The sequence below is a fragment of the Protopterus annectens genome, chromosome 11.part0, assembly GCF_019279795.1.
Source record: "Protopterus annectens isolate FY-2018-M chromosome 11.part0, PAN1.0, whole genome shotgun sequence".
In the NCBI taxonomy this organism is placed as follows: Eukaryota; Metazoa; Chordata; order Ceratodontiformes; family Protopteridae; genus Protopterus; species Protopterus annectens.
The window spans coordinates 306,557,917-306,584,141 of NC_056745.1; the positions used below are offsets into that span (position 1 = coordinate 306,557,917).

At 40.4% G+C, this 26,225-nt stretch overlaps 1 protein-coding gene across 1 annotated transcript in view; it reads left to right on the forward strand.

Annotated features, from left to right (window-relative positions):
* LOC122815360 (solute carrier organic anion transporter family member 1C1-like) overlaps positions 1–26,225 on the forward strand; it is a 536,466-nt gene that overhangs the window by 336,222 nt on the left and 174,019 nt on the right. The gene's annotated exons all lie outside the window — the stretch shown is intronic.

Genomic DNA, 26,225 nt, shown 5'->3' on the forward strand with positions numbered 1-26,225 from the left:
GGGTTATAGTAAGGGTTTTATCTTTCAGTGCCAAAATACCAGCAACCAATTATGGCATGGGAAATCATGCATTTATATAAATGAAAACAAACCATATTGACATAATTTTAGTTGCAAACAATACATCACTTATAATCTATCCGGTCACTGTCAGTCAAACATTACATAGCTTATTTAAATCCTATCTTCTTTTAAACCTCACTCCTCGTTTGCGTGTATTGTTCCCACAGTTTTCATTTTTTTATGTAATTTGCTCCTGCCTTTTTCTAAAGATCCCATTTCCTGTGGTTTTATCTCTGTTACTATATTCACTGCTTTTAGTATACTTGGTTTAGACTTTGAATTCCATTTTCTAATAACTGTTTTTTAGGCAGCCACCATAATTAGACTCAGCAAGGTCTTACTATGTTTTGGCAATTCCGATTCTTGTATCATAGCTCAAAAAAATCATTTCCTTTGTCATATCAACTGCTCACCCAGTATTTCAGATAAAGTAATCGGCAGGAAATTTTTGAAGTCTGTCAACTCATTACACTCCCAAAAAATATGCTCCCAATTATCACCCTATCACACCTCCAACATTTGCTATCTACATGTGGAAAATTCTGGAGTCTACTTGGGGTATAAAAATACCTATGTAAATACTTCCAAGCAAAGATCCTAAATCTTCTAAACTTTGTTGCATATTTGGGAGACATACATATATCCCCGCATAGTTTCTTTGTGAATTGCTTTTCCAATCTCTTTTCCAATCCTTTCTAATCTCCTCTGATTGATTCTTGTAGTTATCATGCAATAGTTTATATGATCTGCTAATTATTCTTTTTTTAGCAGTAGATTCTGTTCTAGATTCTATTAAAAACTCTACCATTGCTTTTTTTCACTTAGGACCCCCTGTTTCTTTCTCTTTGCCTATACTCTGATATCAATTATTTGATAGGGAAGGCAATCTCTAGCCTGTAATCCAAATAAATTATTGGCATCTTCCCATTCTATTACTTTTTCCTCTCTGATTATTTGCTCCCAATACCTTAGTTCTTTTGCCAGTTTTCCCCAGTATATTCCATCCCCTTCTTTCCTATTGTCAACTTTTTCCTGTAGAATGTAACATTAACAGGCATACCTGCAAAGCTTACATTTTATCTGCTCTTTTATCAAAACATTCAATATCTTCCCCTCTAGGAGGTTTGCAAGGGAGTATCATAAGGTTCCTAGTTAAGCTCTTATGGGGAAAGAAGATGCTATAAATGTGACAGCCATTGAAAAAAATACTTCTTAGGAAAGCTATGATCCAGTGGAAGGCTGTATGCAGTTTTCCATTTATTTCCTTAAGGCCTGCAAAGGCCCACAGAGATGTGTCATATAAATGTACATTTCAAGTATATAGCAATTACACACAGCAACGACTTTAAGAAAAGTTATTTGCACTAGATTCAGTGTGTCTTGAGGCCAACATCCTGGGGAAATTCAGTGACGATTCTTGCTGAATGCATATCATATCTGACTCCTCCTCACTCATTAATTTTGAATATATGCAAATCTTACACTGTACTTGCACTATATGAAAACTCTAAGAAAAACTCTACAGACTATCAGAAACAAAATCTATTGCATAACCTCTAATGCATCTTCTCATGAACATCATTGCTTCACCTTCAAAAAAGCCAAATTAATTCCAAGCAGTACAGAGAAGGCCTGCTCTGCCATCCTCAAACTTCTCCAACCTAACTCATTCTCACCATTAACTGTCAAACTTTATACCAAACACATGCACACTACAAACTCAAATGCCTCTCCCAAACAACCACCCCACTCCAACCCCCACAAAAGTTGGCTATGCTGCACCAACCATTCTTTTTCCATCTTTGCTCCTAAACTATGGGAACCCCCCCCCCCACCATTCTACCTAAAACAACTATAATCCTCCTTCATCACCTGCAGATCTGAACTTTAAAAATTCCTTCATACCAGATCAAACTGTACTCACATTGCAAGTCACATCAACTAAGTGCTTCTCAACCTCTTATTAACCAGGTGCACTGATACTATTTATAATAAAGTCTTTTATGCTTTCTTGTGACGTCCTTCCATGGGAGAATGCATATCTGGTGCACAGATCCTTAGGAAGAGACATCTTCCACTGACTTTGAGTCAGTCCTTATACATGTAGAGAGCATGAGCATATTTTTGTCAACAAAGGAAATGTAACAATTGATGGCAACCATAATATACAGCTGAATTTGAAATAACCAATCCCAGTTCTGCGAAAGTGCATTTCAGTGAAAACGCACTTTCACATAACTCAGTACATCGAACTAAAAAAAAACACACACACAAAGAAAACAACAAAAATGCATTTATGCAGAGGGGTAAGCCCTCCCTGCACCCCCACCTCCCTACTTTTATATACTAACTCCAAGATTGCACTAAAGTGCCACGCTCTATAACAACTACTCGTACTGAGTTTTGCAAAAGTGTGGTTTCATTGAAATGCACTTTTGCAGAACTGGGATTGGTTATTTCATTTTCAAAGAAGTGTAATTTCAATGGTTGTGTATGTGTGTGTGTGTGTGTGTGTGTGTGTGTGTGTGTGTGTGTGTGTGTGTGTGTGTGCATATATGTGTGTGTGTGTGTGTGTGTGTGTGTGTGTGTGTGTGTGTGTGTGTGTGTGTGTGTGTGTGTGTGTGTGTGTGTTTGTAAATCACTTATTGTGGTTTTACTGAGGATCAGAAGATGGAGGACTGGATTCCCAAGACAATTGTACCATTAAACTACAATGTCACAGCTCACATTATCAAACTGCATAGCAAACTCCTGGACCTGCCCGTCTGCAGGACTCAGGATAGTACTTATTCATTTATTTCTTGGTGAGTTCCAGTAGGGAGATTCAGTATTTTAAGTTTTTCATCCTTGTGGGCTCCAACATTGTAGTTTGGTGCAGTTGTCTTTGCACTCCAGTCCTCAAATTTCTGGACATTGGTAAAAACCATATAAACTTTTATATGTTAATGTATGTTAATGTGATTCAACATCATGCATACGCAGCTTTCAACTTCTTTACAAAAGAATCAGATAGAAATAGTAGCACTTACACATTTTATTTAGCACTATATGTAGTGAGAGTGTGTGTGTGTGTGTGTGTGTGTGTGTGTGTGTGTGTGTGTGTGTGTGTGTGTGTGTGTGTGTGTGTGTGTGTTTGTAAAGAGACATAGAGGGGTTGAGCAAATATGTGGGGCACTCACCTAAAGAGGACATAGACAGCTCACAGGTATGTACAATGTTCACTTCATGCTAGCATAGATACCTTTGGTGGTGCACTGCAGTACACTATGGAGACTTGCAGTAAGATATTTGATATCTACAACATGCTGAACACATAGTTACATCTAAACAATAGCATGGTTACACCACTAGCATGCCAGATAAACTTGACTCAGCAGTGGAGGAAGAGCCAGGTGAGGATTCATTGGAGGAACCAGCTACACCAGACGTTCATGTGAGGCTGAGGCTGGTGAAGTACACTGCAGAACTGGCAAAGAAGTGGCATCCATTCCACAACTATGGGCCAGGACAGGCACTGCATGGAGTAGAATTAATGTATGCAATAGCATACTTAGTCAATACAATAGGGTTCATTGTCTTGTCATAGTATGATGTAGACATTATCTAACCCACACAATTCTGAGGAGTGGGCAGGTTGCAGTCATTATCATTTGCACAGGTAGGGAGGAGCACATGTGTAAGGGGTAGTGAATCAATTATGACAGGTGGCCGCAGTAGCTAGGCCCATGGGTATGGGTTTGGGGGAGTCAGGTGGCACACTGACAAGGTACAGAGTTGAGTTCCCAGATGGAGAATATTGGGTGGTCAGTTTAGGTGACCTTGAGGTAAAATTATGGGAGGGCTTCTGTGCAGTAGCTAGTGTAGCAATTTGTAAGCATGTGTTTGACACCCCATGTGGCTCTAAAAGTGAGGGGATGGTACACTGTGGACAGACATGATCATGCATATGACCCTGTCATGGTGTTGCATTTTGGACACCACAAAATGGAATGGATGACATATAACTGTATAAGCCTCAGCATATGGCCTTATAGGGTTTACCCACTGTGAAAACAGAGCAGAATCAGCTGTGGTTATGGCCACTGGTCCTGTGGAGTGTACAATGGCAATGTCCTTGTGGATGATCCTATTGTGGCACTACCAGATGCCATGGATGATGTACAGCATACCTATGATTGAGGTAGAGGAGGGCTGGTCACAACTATGGGCATGCTTGTGCCTGGGAAGGGAGGTAGTCATGGAAATGTGTAATGGATGAAACAGGCCATTGAGTACGGTCACACAACTATGGAAGCCCACGCCGTGAATGTGCACTGTGCAGGTGGCTTGTGACATGGCTATTGCAGGCAGATGCCCCATACATCATAGCAGTCATAGTGAATGCCAATTGGCCCTTCATTGCTCTCAACATTTGCGTGTGTGTGTGTGTGTGTGTGTGCGTGTGTGTGTGTGTGTGTGTGTGTGTGTGTGTGCTTGTGTGTGTGCGTGTGTGCGTGTGTGTGTGCGTGTGTGCGTGTGTGCGTGTGTGTGTGTGTGTGTGTGTGTGTGTGTGTGTGTATGTGTGTGTGTATGTGTGTGTCAGAGAGTGTGAGTTCTCCTATTCCATATATGCATGTCATTGTGCAGGCATTGCAGGACCTCACATATATCCTCATGCATGCTGCACATTATACTGGTCTTCTCTGAAAAGGCATGAGTAGCATCCGCTTCTACTTGGATCAATGACCTGCACATTCATTGATTCTCACAGTGACACCAAAGTCTGAGAATGAGTTAGAATCGTGGCAGTGATAGCCACAAACATGTCTCACCTATGTGCTGTAAGTTTGTTCTGTAGTGCACCACCTCATGTGTATGCAGTGGGTTTCTATGCAATGGCTGACCACCTGTAAACACAGGACATGCAGGACAGGCATCAACACCATCTACAGGCATTTCTACAAATGTGGGTGGCAGCCTACCGTCCACTGTTAACAGTGTCATTGTATAATCCAACTGTGCTATGAGCAGACTACCATCATTGTCAAGTAATGGTAAAACACTAACATCAGGCATGCTGTGTTCTGCTGTGCCTGCACCCATACAAGTAGCATTTGTGAAGGCAGACAAAGAAAATTCTGTCGTTATGGCAAAATATTAGTGGCACCCCACAAACCAAAAGGTACACATACTTTTATCTGAGAAAAGTTTACAAAGACAAAGGAGACATACATACCTTGTGGCACTAGTCATGGTTGTTGTATCCCTCATGTCCATGGAGAACAGATATGTGCACATTTTTATTGGATATTGGTGAGAAGCCACTGTTCCATTATACTGACCCATGGGCATACCAATCTAATGTACCCCAACAGACACATGTTGTGTCACCGTCAATCTGTCACATCCAGGTCTCCTCTTGGTATAAGCATGTGGCCACTGTCACTAGATAGGGATATCAGGAACTCAACTGTCTCTGTGAGGATCTCTGTGTGACTTGTTCTTACCCTTTGGACATGGTGTCCTTGGCAATGAAATTCATCTTGTTCCAAGCTTACAGGATCATATCAGTCACCTTACATTGGACTTGCTGTGTCCTGTTATGACCACGCATAGCACTCACATCATTTACCAGACCCTGCCTCACCTGATCCCAGAAAACTTTGTCACTCTTGTCTTTATTCAGCATCTGCCTGCCATGAGTGTTTAAGGCCTGTATGACAATCTCCATCTCTGCTGTGATGAACTCCATCCTTTGCTGATCCTTTTGTCCCATGTCATTACCTCTACACCAGCTTGATGCAAATATGATCAGTGCATGTTTGCAGACATGGTCCTTGTCACCTATTAGTTGTGACTGCCTTGGTGGCAACTGTACAGGTAACATATGGCTGCTATACATTGTTAGCACAGGCCAGACCACAACAAACAGAGTGGTGCTCACTGGCAAGGCATATACAACACTGGCGGTAACATGTAGTCTGTAGGCCACTTCAAAACTGAGATACATAGAGTAGGCTGTGTCTTAGCAGACCTCCACAGCAGACTGTCCACATTTGCATAACTCAGCAGCCCACACTGTTAACTTAGTCTGAAACACTCCATTACTTCAATGTAGTGGCTAGCCTGCCCTCTGCAGCATTGTCTGTTTCCTCTCACACCTCCCCCAGTCAGAGGTGCTACTCTCCATGACATGAACTGTAGTCCCTAGCAAGCTGGCTTGGCACCCCATAGCGGGCTGGGGACCGCCATGCCCTGTACATTGTACTCTATACTGTCATATTGCCCTAACAGAGCCTGCCAGTCCTTATGCTTTCCTGCTAAGATTTCACAGATTTCATAGATATTCAAAGGCTACTAAGTCTTATGAACATTCACACCTTACCAGTACCCTCCCTTATGATACACCTCCTTTCTCCAGCAGAGTCTTACTAGTCAATGTCGGTCTAAATTTGTGGGGACCTATCCAGTCATCTAGGTTATGTTTAAATGAAAATAGTAGGTCACACTGCTTAACATGCAAAGGAGATTTACTCCAGAGGTTTGGGAGACTTTGGGTTATAAATATGTCTGTCCACTGTATTTTAGTTATTTGTTGAAGATTTAGGTCCACGGTTCTAGCACTGGTGGAGCTATTGGACCTGTGGAGCTACAAGATGTACAGGCAACTGGATCTCTAATGGTGTGCTAAGTGAGACAGGGATCTATTACCAAAAGTCTATAAGCTGCTGAATAAAGGAACACAGTTTCCAGCCTGTCTTGATAAGGAAGCTTTAGGTCTGGCATTGTTTTGGTTAGAAATCTTTGGGGTCTTTCTAATTGTTTGCTATGTTTAGTGCGATACATCCTGAAGGGGCAAACTATAGTTGTTCACTATTACTCGGTCAGTGGCAAGATAGCAGTTTTGTCTGTTATCGTATTAGCATGAGTCCCATATTGCAGGTGTTATACAAAAAAAGGACACATAGCATGTATATTTATGAATCACACCTTTAAGTCAATTTGTTATCAACCCTACCCTGCCCTGCACTACAAGACCAGTGTCTGTCTGTGCATGTGTTGGTTGAACTGTCCTGAGTGCAAAGCCTATAGCATCATGCTAAGTGGTAGGGAAACCATTCTATGGCATCATGTTACTGTGAAGGGTCATTATGCAGTCAGTCAGTGTGTGTGTCACTGGTGTCCATCCCATGCAAGCATGCACTATGCCCATCCATTTTTTTCCTGAGTCATACCTTTAATGTGTCTGTGACTTATTCAGATGCTGCCTTTGAGAAGTATTCAGGCTGGTGCAAGAATGAGTACAAGATCTTTCTGTACCTTCTGCACAAGAACCACAGGAAGCTCCTGCTGGACAAGTATGAGGGTCCTCTTTATAAAGTGGGCACAAGGCAGCAGCCACTTGCATCCTTCATTCTGGAGAACAGGATTGCCATAAATGACACCTGCACAGGTGTCACCCAGATCATCAACATCAATGAAATTAAGAAGTTAGAGAGTGAGAGGCACTTGATTTTTCTAAGCTGATTTATGTTGTACTGGCACAGTTACACAGGTCTAGTAGCTGCATCTATTTGGCATTGACTTACCAAGGATATGCTGCTGTGTTTATATTGCATCTCTGATGCTGTGTTTCTGTTTTGCAGCATCACTAGAAACCGACGTAAATCAGTTGGCCTGTCAGTAGAGATAGGCCAGGATCTCCAGGCTTTGGGCTACATACAGGGTATTGTTGGAACTTATATGATGTGGTATTACATTATAATGCATATGCTTATATGTACTTACTTTTTTCTTAACATTTATTTTCATTTTCTACAGCATTAGTCACAGTGAAGCATAAGTGAGAGGGCAGCCAGTATGCTTTATAGCCACCAACACACCCATGCTGACTTCCCAAGGGTCCTCAGGCCTCCCTCATCACAGAGCTTTGAAGGGCAACCTGTGGAAGATGACCTTGAGGATTCACTGGTAGCATCTGTAGATATGTCTCAGGGAGGCGCAAAGGCTCTCTTCAAGGGTGGCATGGAGGTGTTCATATGGGGTTACTTGGTGGGAAATGCAGTAGGTATTAGAGGCAAAGGCAAACTGGGGGCTGGATATATGGATTAGCACCCTAAGGCATCTCCTTACATGTCATGCAGGGATATGTGTCTGGCCATCTCAAACTACTGAGCCACCAGGGGCTGGGTTTATCCCTGATGTCAGGCATGCATGTAATTGACTTTAGAATGGGTTCACCTCTGAAATGGAATGGCAGATCCACCATATCAATCACTATCCCTAGTAACTGTGTTCCCCTACCTTGTGTTTCTGTTCTTAACCCCCTGTTTGCCTTTCAGTTCCCCTTATCACTCTTTTGTCCACATATTGTCTATCTGTGTTACTCCTTTATTGCCCCATACTTGTGTATTTCCACCACCTCTGCTGGTGTGTGTGTGTGTGTGTGTGTGTGTGTGTGTGTGTGTGTGTGTGTGTGTGTGTGTGTGTGTGTGTGTGTGTGTATGTTTATTCATAGACATATGCTACCTTCCCTTTGTCTTCTTTTCTCCTCCGCCTATTTGCACTTTATTACAATCCCCCATCTTCCCATCTTCAGTAAAAAAAAAAATAGATAATTGCCCAGAAAACAAATCCTCTTCCTTTCTGCCTATACTGTCTCCCTTTTCCTCTCCATGTATATAATGATCAACATTGCCACTGTGTTGTAGTGGTCTTCTGAGGGCTGCAAAGTGTCACTTGTTGCATCTCTAAGGTACTTTTTATAAGTGCACATAGCATCAGGTATGTGACCTCCATGTATCATGTCCTTCAGGTTATGTAACTGCAGTACTGAACTTTTTGTTGCAACATGTTCACTGCTGGTTGTATATGACTCAATCACAGCCCTGCCTGCCTTCCTGGACCACTGCACTTTCCATATACTTACATATCACATACATAATTCCAAAGTAACTAGAATCTCTACTTTGTCATGGTTACCGCCTCCCCTGAAAAGCTTCTAATAAAAGATTGCCAAAATTAGCTAAGGAAAGTTCCTTTTTCCATTCTAAACCTGATTTCTGTCCAGAATGTGGCTCTACCAGGCCTGAAGGACACCATTTTGTGTAGATGCTGTAGCTTTAGTACTCATGTGCATGAGTTTGAAGGAAGACCTCTTTTCATCAGTTATTTTTAACAAACTGGGTACTTTGTGCAGGAAGAAGAGGGTGAGCCAAAGGAGCCTTTGATTGACAGGAAGTGTAGTCATTGTGGTCATGAGGGTATGGTTTCACACCCGCCAGATGAAGTCAACTGATGAAGGGCAAACTGTTTTCTACACATGCACAAACTGCATGTTCCAGGAGAAGGAGGATTCATGATCTTGGATCACAGGATTTCACATAGAGCAGTATTGAGGTCTACCAGCAAATGGAAGACATTCCTCTTAAGGGAAGGATGTCAGCATAATTTGAAACAAACCAAGATGGAGCTCATTTTCTGATTTGAACTGTGTTAATTTTGTAGTCCTCTTGTATCAGAAGGATGAGACATGCCTTGAACAGCTTATACAAAAAACCTTGGGCAATGTTACTTGCCTTTTTTTTAACTAAAATTACGTGACTGTTATTGATATGTAAAAAACTGTTTTCCTGCCTTGTATTTTATTTGCATTAGTTTGAAAATCTCAGACACAGCTAGCATCGAGCAACAGATGTAAAACAGGAGGAATGTGTATTATTCACATAATGGTAAAAACATGCTACCAGATTGTAAGGCCTTAAGTTTAATCCTCTTGGCTGCCAGCAAAGCAGTATTTAAAGGAAATGAAAGTAAGAGCTTTAGAAAAGGGAAGGAGCAAATAGAAATAAATGGAAGCTGTGTGAGTAAGACAAGCAGAATAATGTTCAGGAGGAGTGAGGCTTAAAAGAAGGCAGGTATTGTGCATTATACAGTTGTAAAGAAAGAAACCAAATATGCAATGTATGTATTGGCTATGTATAGCAATATGCTCTGAGGACAACCATTTTCACATAGAGCTTTTCTGAGTGTCTTCACAACCAGGAAATTAAGCTAATTTAGGATGTTTTAAGGGCAGTACCTGTTTTACATCCAAACATGCTAAGATGCTGACAACTGACAGTGTAGCTTATGTGGAAAATCTATACCACTGGTAGTTGTCCTTCCCCAGTCCCTTCTTTTTCTGCCCCAGTAGTAGTCCGTGACCTCTTTCTGTGAAATCTCTACCAATAATTCTCATCAATTTCACTTTCAGCCAGTGCCCACTTCACTCATCTGTAACCTCATACAGAAACTTAAACCCACTACACTCTCTGCTGATCAATTACCTGCAAAATACCTGCAAAAAGCTGCTAATGTCATAGCCTACCCCATATCCATCCTCATTAACAGAACTATTTCTGAAGGAACTATTCCCCTAATCTGGAAAGTCTCTCACATTATTCCCCTGCATAAGGGTGGTAACTCCAAGGAGTTGTCCAATTATAGGCCCATAGCTATTCTTTCTCCTTTGGCAAAAATAATGGAGAAATGTATACACATACAACTGTTAACCTATCTACTTGATCGCAATTTATTAGCACCCTGTCAACATGGCTTTAGACCATTTCATAGTACCACCTCTGCTCTCTTATCCTTCACTAACCATATTAACAGTAATCGTAATAATGATACTCTATCCTCAGCTCCTTTTATTGACCTGTCCGAAGCATTTGACATGGTGAATCACCACCTGCTTATAGACATACTCAAAAACATGTCATTGGACAACCATACTATACAGTGGTTCCAATCATACTTACATAACAGGCAACAGACTGTACTATGGGAAAATACTTTATCTTCCCACGTCCCAGTCACTCTAGGGGTCCCGCAAGGATCTATATTAGGCCCATTACTCTTCTCCATCTTTACAAATGACCTTCATTCTGTAATTCCTCAAGCTGACTGTATCCAATACTCTGACGACTCCACACTCATATGCACTGCTGCTTCTCAATCAGAACTTCAGTCACTAACCCAAATGACCTTTAGTACAGTTGAAAACTGGCTCCTACAAAGACGTCTTATCCTTAACCCCAAAAAAACAAAAATGCTACTATTTACCCCCACCCGCAGAACCTCCCCACTTAACCTTACTATTACTAATATCTCCTGAACCAACCACCAAACTACTTGGGGTACTAATAGATAATAATTTGTCTTTTGAACCTCACATTAATAACACCATAAAAATAGTAAACAAGAAACTAGGTTCCCTCTATAGAATAAAACCCTTTCTAACACCTCCAGCCAGGGTTACTATTGCTCACACCCACCTCATGTCTACCTTGCTCTATGCCTCCCCTATCTATACCAAAATATGTAGAAGTAATCTGAGTAAACTTTCATCCTCCTACAACAATATTGCCAGATTTGCAGCTGGGTCCTCCTATAGAACTCATCACTGTATCAACCTGAATCAGCTAGGATGGTTAGAGCTGCCAAATTTAATTCTTTTTAATCAATTAATTGTAGCCCATAAGATCTTGTATTTACCTCAAAATACACCCATACTTACATCCCTAGTCATCCCTATAACAATCTCAAGACCTTACGCTCATCTAATAACCTACTTGTACAAATATCAAAATCCAACAACTCAGCTGGTGACACCTTGTTCTCCAATACAGTAGGTAAAGCCTGGAATATCCTCCCAAGCCAGCAAACCTCAAAATCCTCTGTCAGCTTATTTAAAAGCAAGCTTAAACCCTACCTTAAATCACACTAGCTATGCCCCTGTGTTAACCCAGACTAAGTACCTAACTATTAACTAGACTCCCACAATTCCTAGCCTATCATGATCTTGTGTTGTCTCACAAATTTTTAGTGAGCTTAACCTTCCTTAGGATTTTTTTCTCATGTAAATATGTATATACTGTGGAATGATCAAACACCTTCATATAGTATCACAACCTAGGTGATAATGAACACTATAAAACCATCCTTGTATGCTGATCTTCTGTACTCTATCTATTGATCTCTAGTGTTTTCTTTCTTAGGTTTTTGTGTGACCTTAGTATCTATTAATATAAACTACTAGCTGTATCTAGTTTAGTCTTAGATTTCATTTTCTTTCCTAATAGAATACATAATATAAAATCCTAGGTTTGTAATATGTTATAAAGATTTGTAATACACCATTTCTAATGCAAATGTATTAGTCTTGCTCATCTATTCTTAGATACATTTTTCTTTCCCTACTGAAATGTAAAATATATAATCTTAGGCTTGTACTATATTTTTAAAACTTCTTATGTACAAAATTCTACTGTTACTGTCTTTGTCTTGACCCTTTATGTTGTTGTAATTTGTGGAGCTTTTCTCCCCGGGCCTCCACTGAAAATGGACATATATCCAGCTGGACTAGCCCGGTCAACAAATGTAAAATAAAATAAAATAAAATAGTAGTTAACATCTGCCATGAATTATCCACCTTATAGTTGTTGCACTTGTTCCTTTCTCACCCTGCTCCATTCCTCCTACTTACCCATGACAATGTTATGTGGTAGTGTATTTAAATTATATTCCCCCATCATCTGTCTTCCAGTGTTTGGATATCTGTTTGCCTCAAGTGATTTCTACACCATAACCCTTCATAATCTTGCTGCCATTGTTTCATGTTTATGACCACTGTGTCTCACTTGTTTATTGTCAACAAAACTGTAAATATTTCTCCAGTTTCTTTAAATTCCATTCTACCCTTTAACACTGTGCCAGCCCTGTTAGTGTAGAAAGGTAATGCCGTGTCTATGGCTGAGGTGACCCAGCTTCATTTAGCAGCTCTTGTATCTTTTGGAGCTGGCTTGAGAAAGATGGACATTCCTGTCAAAGAGGATTGAGAACAGACCAGGAGCTGTCCAGTGCTGTGTTTTTTTGGACGAGGGACGGTGACAGAAAGATGGCCCTGGGGTGGGGATTTGGCACCAAGACATATAAGTGATAGCCCTAACTGGGATTGTACAGAATGCACTGAAGAGGGTATATTAGCTCCAGGTAACATGGATCACTTGTCCCCTACCCATGGAAGGGTTCAGGGCCTGTACCATGTGCAATTGCTTCCAGGACACTGATGAGGGCACAAAGAACACTTATGCTTGCCTGCATGATGACCTCTCCAGATGGTTGCTGTCACTATGCTGGTCATACTCATTAGGGATTAATGAATGACTCTGTAGGCCTAGGGGGCAGGCAACCATGTAGAAAAGTGCATTTAAATCTGCATTGCATGGTTCAATCTGGTATGTAATTTTGACCCCTCCCCCCAAATAAAATATCCCTTTTCCTTCTGTGACTTCATAAAAGCACCACTTTCATGTTTGATTTAACTGCTGTAAATGTTAATACCTCTGCTTTTCCTTTTCGTTTATGCAAGCATGCACTATGCCCATCCATTTTTTTCCTGAGTCATACCTTTAATGTGTCTGTGACTTATTCAGATGCTGCCTTTGAGAAGTATTCAGGCTGGTGCAAGAATGAGTACAAGATCTTTCTGTACCTTCTGCACAAGAACCACAGGAAGCTCCTGCTGGACAAGTATGAGGGTCCTCTTTATAAAGTGGACACAAGGCAGCAGCCACTTGCATCCTTCATTCTGGAGAACAGGATTGCCATAAATGAAGTGACCTGCACAGGTGTCACCCAGATCATCAACATCAATGAAATTAAGAAGTTAGAGAGTGAGAGGCACTTGATTTTTCTAAGCTGATTTATGTTGTACTGGCACAGTTACACAGGTCTAGTAGCTGCATCTATTTGGCATTGACTTACCAAGGATATGCTGCTGTGTTTATATTGCATCTCTGATGCTGTGTTTCTGTTTTGCAGCATCACTAGAAACCGACGTAAATCAGTTGGCCTGTCAGTAGAGATAGGCCAGGATCTCCAGGCTTTGGGCTACATACAGGGTATTGTTGGAACTTATATGATGTGGTATTACATTATAATGCATATGCTTATATGTACTTAGTTTTTTCTTAACATTTATTTTCATTTTCTACAGCATTAGTCACAGTGAAGCATAAGTGAGAGGGCAGCCAGTATGCTTTATAGCCACCAACACACCCATGCTGACTTCCCAAGGGTCCTCAGGCCTCCCTCATCACAGAGCTTTGAAGGGCAACCTGTGGAAGATGACCTTGAGGATTCACTGGTAGCATCTGTAGATATGTCTCAGGGAGGCGCAAAGACTCTCTTCAAGGGTGGCATGGAGGTGTTCATATGGGGTTACTTGGTGGGAAATGCAGTAGGTATTAGAGGCAAAGGCAAACTGGGGGCTGGATATATGGATTAGCACCCTAAGGCATCTCCTTACATGTCATGCAGGGATATGTGTCTGGCCATCTCAAACTACTGAGCCACCAGGGGCTGGGTTTATCCCTGATGTCAGGCATGCATGTAATTGACTTTAGAATGGGTTCACCTCTGAAATGGAATGGCAGATCCACCATATCAATCACTATCCCTAGTAACTGTGTTCCCTACCTTGTGTTTCTGTTCTTAACCCCCTGTTTGCCTTTCAGTTCCCCTTATCACTCTTTTGTCCACATATTGTCTATCTGTGTTACTCCTTTATTGCACCATACTTGTGTATTTCCACCACCTCTGCTGGTGTGTGTGTGTGTGTGTGTGTGTGTGTGTGTGTGTGTGTGTGTGTGTGTGTGTGTGTGTGTGTGTGTGTGTGTGTGTGTGTGTGTGTGTGTGTGTGTGTGTGTGTGTGTGTGTGTGTGTGTGTGTGTGTGTGTGTGTGTGTGTGTGTGTGTGTGTGTGTGTGTTTATTCATAGACATATGCTACCTTCCCTTTGTCTTCTTTTCTCCTCTGCCTATTTGCACTTTATTACAATCCCCCATCTTCCCATCTTCAGTAAAAAAAAAAATAGATAATTGCCCAGAAAACAAATCCTCTTCCTTTCTGCCTATACTGTCTCCCTTTTCCTCTCCATGTATATAATGATCAACATTGCCACTGTGTTGTAGTGGTCTTCTGAGGGCTGCAAAGTGTCACTTGTTGCATCTCTAAGGTACTTTTATAAGTGCACATAGCATCAGGTATGTGACCTCCATGTATCATGTCCTTCAGGTTATGTAACTGCAGTACTGAACTTTTTGTTGCAACATGTTCACTGCTGGTTGTATATGACTCAATCACAGCCCTGCCTGCCTTCCTGGACCACTGCACTTTCCATATACTTACATATCACATACATAATTCCAAAGTAACTAGAATCTCTACTTTGTCATGGTTACCGCCTCCCCTGAAAAGCTTCTAATAAAAGATTGCCAAAATTAGCTAAGGAAAGTTCCTTTTTCCATTCTAAACCTGATTTCTGTCCAGAATGTGGCTCTACCAGGCCTGAAGGACACCATTTTGTGTAGATGCTGTAGCTTTAGTACTCATGTGCATGAGTTTGAAGGAAGACCTCTTTTCATCAGTTATTTTTAACAAACTGGGTACTTTCTCTGTGCAGGAAGAAGAGGGTGAGCCAAAGGAGCCTTTGATTGACAGGAAGTGTAGTCATTGTGGTCATGAGGGTATGGTTTCACACCCGCCAGATGAAGTCAACTGATGAAGGGCAAACTGTTTTCTACACATGCACAAACTGCATGTTCCAGGAGAAGGAGGATTCATGATCTTGGATCACAGGATTTCACATAGAGCAGTATTGAGGTCTACCAGCAAATGGAAGACATTCCTCTTAAGGGAAGGATGTCAGCATAATTTGAAACAAACCAAGATGGAGCTCATTTTCTGATTTGAACTGTGTTAATTTTGTAGTCCTCTTGTATCAGAAGGATGAGACATGCCTTGAACAGCTTATACAAAAACCTTGGGCAATGTTACTTGCCTTTTTTTTAACTAAAATTACGTGATTGTTATTGATATGTAAAAAACTGTTTTCCTGCCTTGTATTTTATTTGCATTAGTTTGAAAATCTCAGACACAGCTAGCATCGAGCAACAGATGTAAAACAGGAGGAATGTGTATTATTCACATAATGGTAAAACATGCTACCAGATTGTAAGGCCTTAAGTTTAATCCTCTTGGCTGCCAGCAAAGCAGTATTTAAAGGAAATGAAAGTAAGAGCTTTAGAAAAGGGAAGGAGCAAATAGAAATAAATAGAAGCTGTGTGAGTAAGACAAGCAGAATAATGTTCAGGAGGAGTGAGACTTAAAAGAAGGCAGGTATTAGCATTATACAGTTGTAAAGAAAGAAACCAAATATGCAATGTATGTATTGGCTATGTATAGCAATATGCTCTGAGGACAACCATTTTCACATAGAGCTTTTCTGAGTGTCTTCACAACCAGGAAATTAAGCTAATTTAGGATGTTTTAAGGGCAGTACCTGTTTTACATCCAAACATGCTAAGATGCTGACAACTGACAGTGTAGCTTATGTGGAAAATCTATACCACTGGTAGTTGTCCTTCCCCAGTCCCTTCTTTTTCTGCCCCAGTAGTAGTCCGTGACCTCTTTCTGTGAAATCTCTACCAATAATTCTCATCAATTTCACTTTCAGCCAGTGCCCACTTCACTCATCTGTAACCTCATACAGAAACTTAAGCCCACTACACTCTCTGCTGATCAATTACCTGCAAAATACCTGCAAAAAGCTGCTAATGTCATAGCCTACCCCATATCCATCCTCATTAACAGAACTATTTCTGAAGGAACTATTCCCCTAATCTGGAAAGTCTCTCACATTATTCCCCTGCATAAGGGTGATAACTCCAAGGAGTTGTCCAATTATAGGCCCATAGCTATTCTTTCTCCTTTGGCAAAAATAATGGAGAAATGTATACACATACAACTGTTAACCTATCTACTTGATCGCAATTTATTAGCACCCTGTCAACATGGCTTTAGACCATTTCATAGTACCACCTCTGCTCTCTTATCCTTCACTAACCATATTAACAGTAATCGTAATAATGATACTCTATCCTCAGCTTTTTTATTGACCTGTCCGAAGCATTTGACATGGTGAATCACCACCTGCTTATAGACATACTCAAAAACATGTCATTGGACAACCATACTATACAGTGGTTCCAATCATACTTACATAACAGGCAACAGACTGTACTATGGGAAAATACTTTATCTTCCCACGTCCCAGTCACTCTAGGGGTCCCGCAAGGATCTATATTAGGCCCATTACTCTTCTCCATCTTCACAAATGACCTTCATTCTGTAATTCCTCAAGCTGACTGTATCCAATACTCTGACGACTCCACACTCATATGCACTGCTGCTTCTCAATCAGAACTTCAGTCACTAACCCAAATGACCTTTAGTACAGTTGAAAACTGGCTCCTACAAAGACGTCTTATCCTTAACCCCAAAAAAACAAAAATGCTACTATTTACCCCCACCCGCAGAACCTCCCCACTTAACCTTACTATTACTAATATCTCCTGAACCAACCACCAAACTACTTGGGGTACTAATAGATAATAATTTGTCTTTTGAACCTCACATTAATAACACCATAAAAATAGTAAACAAGAAACTAGGTTCCCTCTATAGAATAAAACCCTTTCTAACACCTCCAGCCAGGGTTACTATTGCTCACACCCACCTCATCTCTACCTTGCTCTATGCCTCCCCTATCTATACCAAAATATGTAGAAGTAATCTGAGTAAACTTTCATCCTCCTACAACAATATTGCCAGATTTGCAGCTGGGTCCTCATATAGAACTCATCACTGTATCAACCTGAATCAGCTAGGATGGTTAGAGCTGCCAAATTTAATTCTTTTTAATCAATTAATTGTAGCCCATAAGATCTTGTATTTACCTCAAAATACACCCATACTTATATCCCTAGTCATCCCCTATAACAATCTCAAGACCTTACGCTCATCTAATAACCTACTTGTACAAATATCAAAATCCAACAACTCAGCTGGTGACACCTTGTTCTCCAATACAGTAGGTAAAGCCTGGAATATCCTCCCAAGCCAGCAAACCTCAAAATCCTCTGTCAGCTTATTTAAAAGCAAGCTTAAACCCTACCTTAAATCACACTGGCTATGCCCCTGTGTTAACCCAGACTAAGTACCTAGCTATTAACTAGACTCCCACAATTCCTAGCCTATCATGATCTTGTGTTGTCTCACTAATTTTTAGTGAGCTTAACCTTTCTTAGGATTTTTTTCTCATGTAAATATGTATATACTGTGGAATGATCAAACACCTTCATATAGTATCACAACCTAGGTGATAATGAACACTATAAATCCATCCTTGTATGCTGATCTTCTGTACTCTATCTATTGATCTCTAGTGTTTTCTTTCTTAGGTTTTTGTGTGACCTTAGTATCTATTAATATAAACTACTAGCTGTATCTAGTTTAGTCTTAGATTTCATTTTCTTTCCTAATAGAATACATAATATAAAATCCTAGGTTTGTAATATGTTATAAAGATTTGTAATACACCATTTCTAATGCAAATGTATTAGTCTTGCTCATCTATTCTTAGATACATTTTTCTTTCCCTACTGAAATGTAAAATATATAATCTTAGGCTTGTACTATATTTTTAAAACTTCTTATGTACAAAATTCTACTGTTACTGTCTTTGTCTTGACCCTTTATGTTGTTGTAATTTGTGGAGCTTTTCTCCCGGCCTCCACTGAAAATGGACATATATCCAGCTGGACTAGCCCGGTCAACAAATGTAAAATAAAATAAAATAAAATAGTAGTTAACATCTGCCATGAATTATCCACCTTATAGTTGTTGCACTTGTTCCTTTCTCACCCTGCTCCATTCCTCCTACTTACCCATGACAATGTTATGTGGTAGTGTATTTAAATTATATTCCCCCATCATCTGTCTTCCAGTGTTTGGATATCTGTTTGCCTCAAGTGATTTCTACACCATAACCCTTCATAATCTTGCTGCCATTGTTTCATGTTTATGACCACTGTGTCTCACTTGTTTATTGTCAACAAAACTGTAAATATTTCTCCAGTTTCTTTAAATTCCATTCTACCCTTTAACACTGTGCCAGCCCTGTTAGTGTAGAAAGGTAATGCCATGTCTATGGCTGAGGTGACCCAGCTTCATTTAGCAGCTCTTGTATCTTTTGGAGCTGGCTTGAGAAAGATGGACATTCCTGTCAAAGAGGATTGAGAACAGACCAGGGAGCTGTCCAGTGCTGTGTTTTTGGATGAGGGACGGTGACAGAAAGATGGCCCTGGGGTGGGGATTTGGCACCAAGACATATAAGTGATAGCCCTAACTGGGATTGTACAGAATGCACTGAAGAGGGTATATTAGCTCCAGGTAACATGGATCACTTGTCCCCTACCCATGGAAGGGTTCAGGGCCTGTACCATGTGCAATTGCTTCCAGGACACTGATGAGGGCACAAAGAACACTTATGCTTGCCTGCATGATGACCTCTCCAGATGGTTGCTGTCACTATGCTGGTCATACTCATTAGGGATTAATGAATGACTCTGTAGGCCTAGGGGGCAGGCAACCATGTAGAAAAGTGCATTTAAATCTGCATTGCATGGTTCAATCTGGTATGTAATTTTGACCCCTCCCCCCAAATAAAATATCCCTTTTCCTTCTGTGACTTCATAAAAGACCACTTTCATGTTTGATTTAACTGCTGTAAATGTTAATACCTCTGCTTTTCCTTTTCGTTTATGCAAGCATGCACTATGCCCATCCATTTTTTTCCTGAGTCATACCTTTAATGTGTCTGTGACTTATTCAGATGCTGCCTTTGAGAAGTATTCAGGCTGGTGCAAGAATGAGTACAAGATCTTTCTGTACCTTCTGCACAAGAACCACAGGAAGCTCCTGCTGGACAAGTATGAGGGTCCTCTTTATAAAGTGGACACAAGGCAGCAGCCACTTGCATCCTTCATTCTGGAGAACAGGATTGCCATAAATGAAGTGACCTGCACAGGTGTCACCCAGATCATCAACATCAATGAAATTAAGAAGTTAGAGAGTGAGAGGCACTTGATTTTTCTAAGCTGATTTATGTTGTACTGGCACAGTTACACAGGTCTAGTAGCTGCATCTATTTGGCATTGACTTACCAAGGATATGCTGCTGTGTTTATATTGCATCTCTGATGCTGTGTTTCTGTTTTGCAGCATCACTAGAAACCGACGTAAATCAGTTGGCCTGTCAGTAGAGATAGGCCAGGATCTCCAGGCTTTGGGCTACATACAGGGTATTGTTGGAACTTATATGATGTGGTATTACATTATAATGCATATGCTTATATGTACTTACTTTTTTCTTAACATTTATTTTCATTTTCTACAGCATTAGTCACAGTGAAGCATAAGTGAGAGGGCAGCCAGTATGCTTTATAGCCACCAACACACCCATGCTGACTTCCCAAGGGTCCTCAGGCCTCCCTCATCACAGAGCTTTGAAGGGCAACCTGTGGAAGATGACCTTGAGGATTCACTGGTAGCATCTGTAGATATGTCTCAGGGAGGCGCAAAGGCTCTCTTCAAGGGTGGCATGGAGGTGTTCATATGGGGTTACTTGGTGGGAAATGCAGTAGGTATTAGAGGCAAAGGCAAACTGGGGGCTGGATATATGGATTAGCACCCTAAGGCATCTCCTTACATGTCATGCAGGGATATGTGTCTGGCCATCTCAAACTACTGAGCCACCAGGGGCTGGGTTTATCCCTGATGTCAGGCATGCATGTAATTGACTTTAGAATGGGTTCACCTCTGAAATGGAATGGCAGATCCACCATATCAATCACTATCCCTAGTAACTGTGTTCCCCTACCTTGTGTTTCTGTTCTTAACCCCCTGTTTGCCTTTCAGTTCCCCTTATCACTCTTTTGTCCACATATTGTCTATCTGTGTTACTCCTTTATTGCCCCATACTTGTGTATTTCCACCACCTCTGCTGGTGTGTGTGTGTGTGTGTGTGTGTGTGTGTGTGTGTGTGTGTGTGTGTGTGTGTGTGTGTGTGTGTGTGTGTGTGTGTGTGTGTGTGTGTGTGTGTGTGTGTGTGTGTGTGTGTGTGTGTGTGTGTGTGTGTGTGTGTGTGTGTGTGTGTGTATGTTTATTCATAGACATATGCTACCTTCCCTTTGTCTTCTTTTCTCCTCCGCCTATTTGCACTTTATTACAATCCCCCATCTTCCCATCTTCAGTAAAAAAAAAAATAGATAATTGCCCAGAAAACAAATCCTCTTCCTTTCTGCCTATACTGTCTCCCTTTTCCTCTCCATGTATATAATGATCAACATTGCCACTGTGTTGTAGTGGTCTTCTGAGGGCTGCAAAGTGTCACTTGTTGCATCTCTAAGGTACTTTTTATAAGTGCACATAGCATCAGGTATGTGACCTCCATGTATCATGTCCTTCAGGTTATGTAACTGCAGTACTGAACTTTTTGTTGCAACATGTTCACTGCTGGTTGTATATGACTCAATCACAGCCCTGCCTGCCTTCCTGGACCACTGCACTTTCCATATACTTACATATCACATACATAATTCCAAAGTAACTAGAATCTCTACTTTGTCATGGTTACCGCCTCCCCTGAAAAGCTTCTAATAAAAGATTGCCAAAATTAGCTAAGGAAAGTTCCTTTTCCATTCTAAACCTGATTTCTGTCCAGAATGTGGCTCTACCAGGCCTGAAGGACACCATTTTGTGTAGATGCTGTAGCTTTAGTACTCATGTGCATGAGTTTGAAGGAAGACCTCTTTTCATCAGTTATTTTTAACAAACTGGGTACTTTCTCTGTGCAGGAAGAAGAGGGTGAGCCAAAGGAGCCTTTGATTGACAGGAAGTGTAGTCATTGTGGTCATGAGGGTATGGTTTCACACCCGCCAGATGAAGTCAACTGATGAAGGGCAAACTGTTTTCTACACATGCACAAACTGCATGTTCCAGGAGAAGGAGGATTCATGATCTTGGATCACAGGATTTCACATAGAGCAGTATTGAGGTCTACCAGCAAATGGAAGACATTTCTCTTAAGGGAAGGATGTCAGCATAATTTGAAACAAACCAAGATGGAGCTCATTTTCTGATTTGAACTGTGTTAATTTTGTAGTCCTCTTGTATCAGAAGGATGAGACATGCCTTGAACAGCTTATACAAAAAACCTTGGGCAATGTTACTTGCCTTTTTTTTAACTAAAATTACGTGATTGTTATTGATATGTAAAAAACTGTTTTCCTGCCTTGTATTTTATTTGCATTAGTTTGAAAATCTCAGACACAGCTAGCATCGAGCAACAGATGTAAAACAGGAGGAATGTGTATTATTCACATAATGGTAAAAACATGCTACCAGATTGTAAGGCCTTAAGTTTAATCCTCTTGGCTGCCAGCAAAGCAGTATTTAAAGGAAATGAAAGTAAGAGCTTTAGAAAAGGGAAGGAGCAAATAGAAATAAATAGAAGCTGTGTGAGTAAGACAAGCAGAATAATGTTCAGGAGGAGTGAGACTTAAAAGAAGGCAGGTATTGCGCATTATACAGTTGTAAAGAAAGAAACCAAATATGCAATGTATGTATTGGCTATGTATAGCAATATGCTCTGAGGACAACCATTTTCACATAGAGCTTTTCTGAGTGTCTTCACAACCAGGAAATTAAGCTAATTTAGGATGTTTTAAGGGCAGTACCTGTTTTACATCCAAACATGCTAAGATGCTGACAACTGACAGTGTAGCTTATGTGGAAAATCTATACCACTGGTAGTTGTCCTTCCCCAGTCCCTTCTTTTTCTGCCCCAGTAGTAGTCCGTGACCTCTTTCTGTGAAATCTCTACCAATAATTCTCATCAATTTCACTTTCAGCCAGTGCCCACTTCACTCATCTGTAACCTCATACAGAAACTTAAACCCACTACACTCTCTGCTGATCAATTACCTGCAAAATACCTGCAAAAAGCTGCTAATGTCATAGCCTACCCCATATCCATCCTCATTAACAGAACTATTTCTGAAGGAACTATTCCCCTAATCTGGAAAGTCTCTCACATTATTCCCTGCATAAGGGTGGTAACTCCAAGGAGTTGTCCAATTATAGGCCCATAGCTATTCTTTCTCCTTTGGCAAAATAATGGAGAAATGTATACACATACAACTGTTAACCTATCTACTTGATCGCAATTTATTAGCACCCTGTCAACATGGCTTTAGACCATTTCATAGTACCACCTCTGCTCTCTTATCCTTCACTAACCATATTAACAGTAATCGTAATAATGATACTCTATCCTCAGCTTTTTTATTGACCTGTCCGAAGCATTTGACATGGTGAATCACCACCTGCTTATAGACATACTCAAAAACATGTCATTGGACAACCATACTATACAGTGGTTCCAATCATACTTACATAACAGGCAACAGACTGTACTATGGGAAAATACTTTATCTTCCCACGTCCCAGTCACTCTAGGGGTCCCGCAAGGATCTATATTAGGCCCATTACTCTTCTCCATCTTTACAAATGACCTTCATTCTGTAATTCCTCAAGCTGACTGTATCCAATACTCTGACGACTCCACACTCATATGCACTGCTGCTTCTCAATCAGAACTTCAGTCACTAACCCAAATGACCTTTAGTACAGTTGAAAACTGGCTCCTACAAAGACGTCTTATCCTTAACCCCAAAAAAACAAAAATGCTACTATTTACCCCCACCCGCAGAACCTCCCCACTTAACCTTACTATTACTAATATCTCCTGAACCAACCACCAAACTACTTGGGGTACTAATAGATAATAATTTGTCTTTTGAACCTCACATTAATAACACCATAAAAATAGTAAACAAGAAACTAGGTTCCCTCTATAGAATAAAACCCTTTCTAACACCTCCAGCCAGGGTTACTATTGCTCACACCCACCTCATCTCTACCTTGCTCTATGCCTCCCCTATCTATACCAAAATATGTAGAAGTAATCTGAGTAAACTTTCATCCTCCTACAACAATATTGCCAGATTTGCAGCTGGGTCCTCCTATAGAACTCATCACTGTATCAACCTGAATCAGCTAGGATGGTTAGAGCTGCCAAATTTAATTCTTTTTAATCAATTAATTGTAGCCCATAAGATCTTGTATTTACCTCAAAATACACCCATACTTACATCCCTAGTCATCCCCTATAACAATCTCAAGACCTTACGCTCATCTAATAACCTACTTGTACAAATATCAAAATCCAACAACTCAGCTGGTGACACCTTGTTCTCCAATACAGTAGGTAAAGCCTGGAATATCCTCCCAAGCCAGCAAACCTCAAAATCCTCTGTCAGCTTATTTAAAAGCAAGCTTAAACCCTAACTTAAATCACACTAGCTATGCCCCTGTGTTAACCCAGACTAAGTACCTAACTATTAACTAGACTCCCACAATTCCTAGCCTATCATGATCTTGTGTTGTCTCACTAATTTTTAGTGAGCTTAACCTTCCTTAGGATTTTTTTCTCATGTAAATATGTATATACTGTGGAATGATCAAACACCTTCATATAGTATCACAACCTAGGTGATAATGAACACTATAAATCCATCCTTGTATGCTGATCTTCTGTACTCTATCTATTGATCTCTAGTGTTTTCTTTCTTAGGTTTTTGTGTGACCTTAGTATCTATTAATATAAACTACTAGCTGTATCTAGTTTAGTCTTAGATTTCATTTTCTTTCCCTAATAGAATACATAATATAAAATCCTAGGTTTGTAATATGTTATAAAGATTTGTAATACACCATTTCTAATGCAAATGTATTAGTCTTGCTCATCTATTCTTAGATACATTTTTCTTTCCCTACTGAAATGTAAAATATATAATCTTAGGCTTGTACTATATTTTTAAAACTTCTTATGTACAAAATTCTACTGTTACTGTCTTTGTCTTGACCCTTTATGTTGTTGTAATTTGTGGAGCTTTTCTCCCCGGGCCTCCACTGAAAATGGACATATATCCAGCTGGACTAGCCCGGTCAACAAATGTAAAATAAAATAAAATAAAATAGTAGTTAACATCTGCCATGAATTATCCACCTTATAGTTGTTGCACTTGTTCCTTTCTCACCCTGCTCCATTCCTCCTACTTACCCATGACAATGTTATGTGGTAGTGTATTTAAATTATATTCCCCCATCATCTGTCTTCCAGTGTTTGGATATCTGTTTGCCTCAAGTGATTTCTACACCATAACCCTTCATAATCTTGCTGCCATTGTTTCATGTTTATGACCACTGTGTCTCACTTGTTTATTGTCAACAAAACTGTAAATATTTCTCCAGTTTCTTTAAATTCCATTCTACCCTTTAACACTGTGCCAGCCCTGTTAGTGTAGAAAGGTAATGCCGTGTCTATGGCTGAGGTGACCCAGCTTCATTTAGCAGCTCTTGTATCTTTTGGAGCTGGCTTGAGAAAGATGGACATTCCTGTCAAAGAGGATTGAGAACAGACCAGGGAGCTGTCCAGTGCTGTGTTTTTTTGGACGAGGGACGGTGACAGAAAGATGGCCCTGGGGTGGGGATTTGGCACCAAGACATATAAGTGATAGCCCTAACTGGGATTGTACAGAATGCACTGAAGAGGGTATATTAGCTCCAGGTAACATGGATCACTTGTCCCCTACCCATGGAAGGGTTCAGGGCCTGTACCATGTGCAATTGCTTCCAGGACACTGATGAGGGCACAAAGAACACTTATGCTTGCCTGCATGATGACCTCTCCAGATGGTTGCTGTCACTATGCTGGTCATACTCATTAGGGATTACTGAATGACTCTGTAGGCCTAGGGGGCAGGCAACCATGTAGAAAAGTGCATTTAAATCTGCATTGCATGGTTCAATCTGGTATGTAATTTTGACCCCTCCCCCCAAATAAAATATCCCTTTTCCTTCTGTGACTTCATAAAAGCACCACTTTCATGTTTGATTTAACTGCTGTAAATGTTAATACCTCTGCTTTTCCTTTTCGTTTATGTAATTGTACTGGAGCATCACAATAAAGTACATCAACTAGATTTTTGTTAATATTAGAGTACTGCAATATATTAAAGTTGTGTAAAGCTTTTTATTAACTTCTGATGATCCTGCTTGAATTATTATTTTGTATTAATTCTGTATTAATTCATATTGATTTTTGTTGATTTTG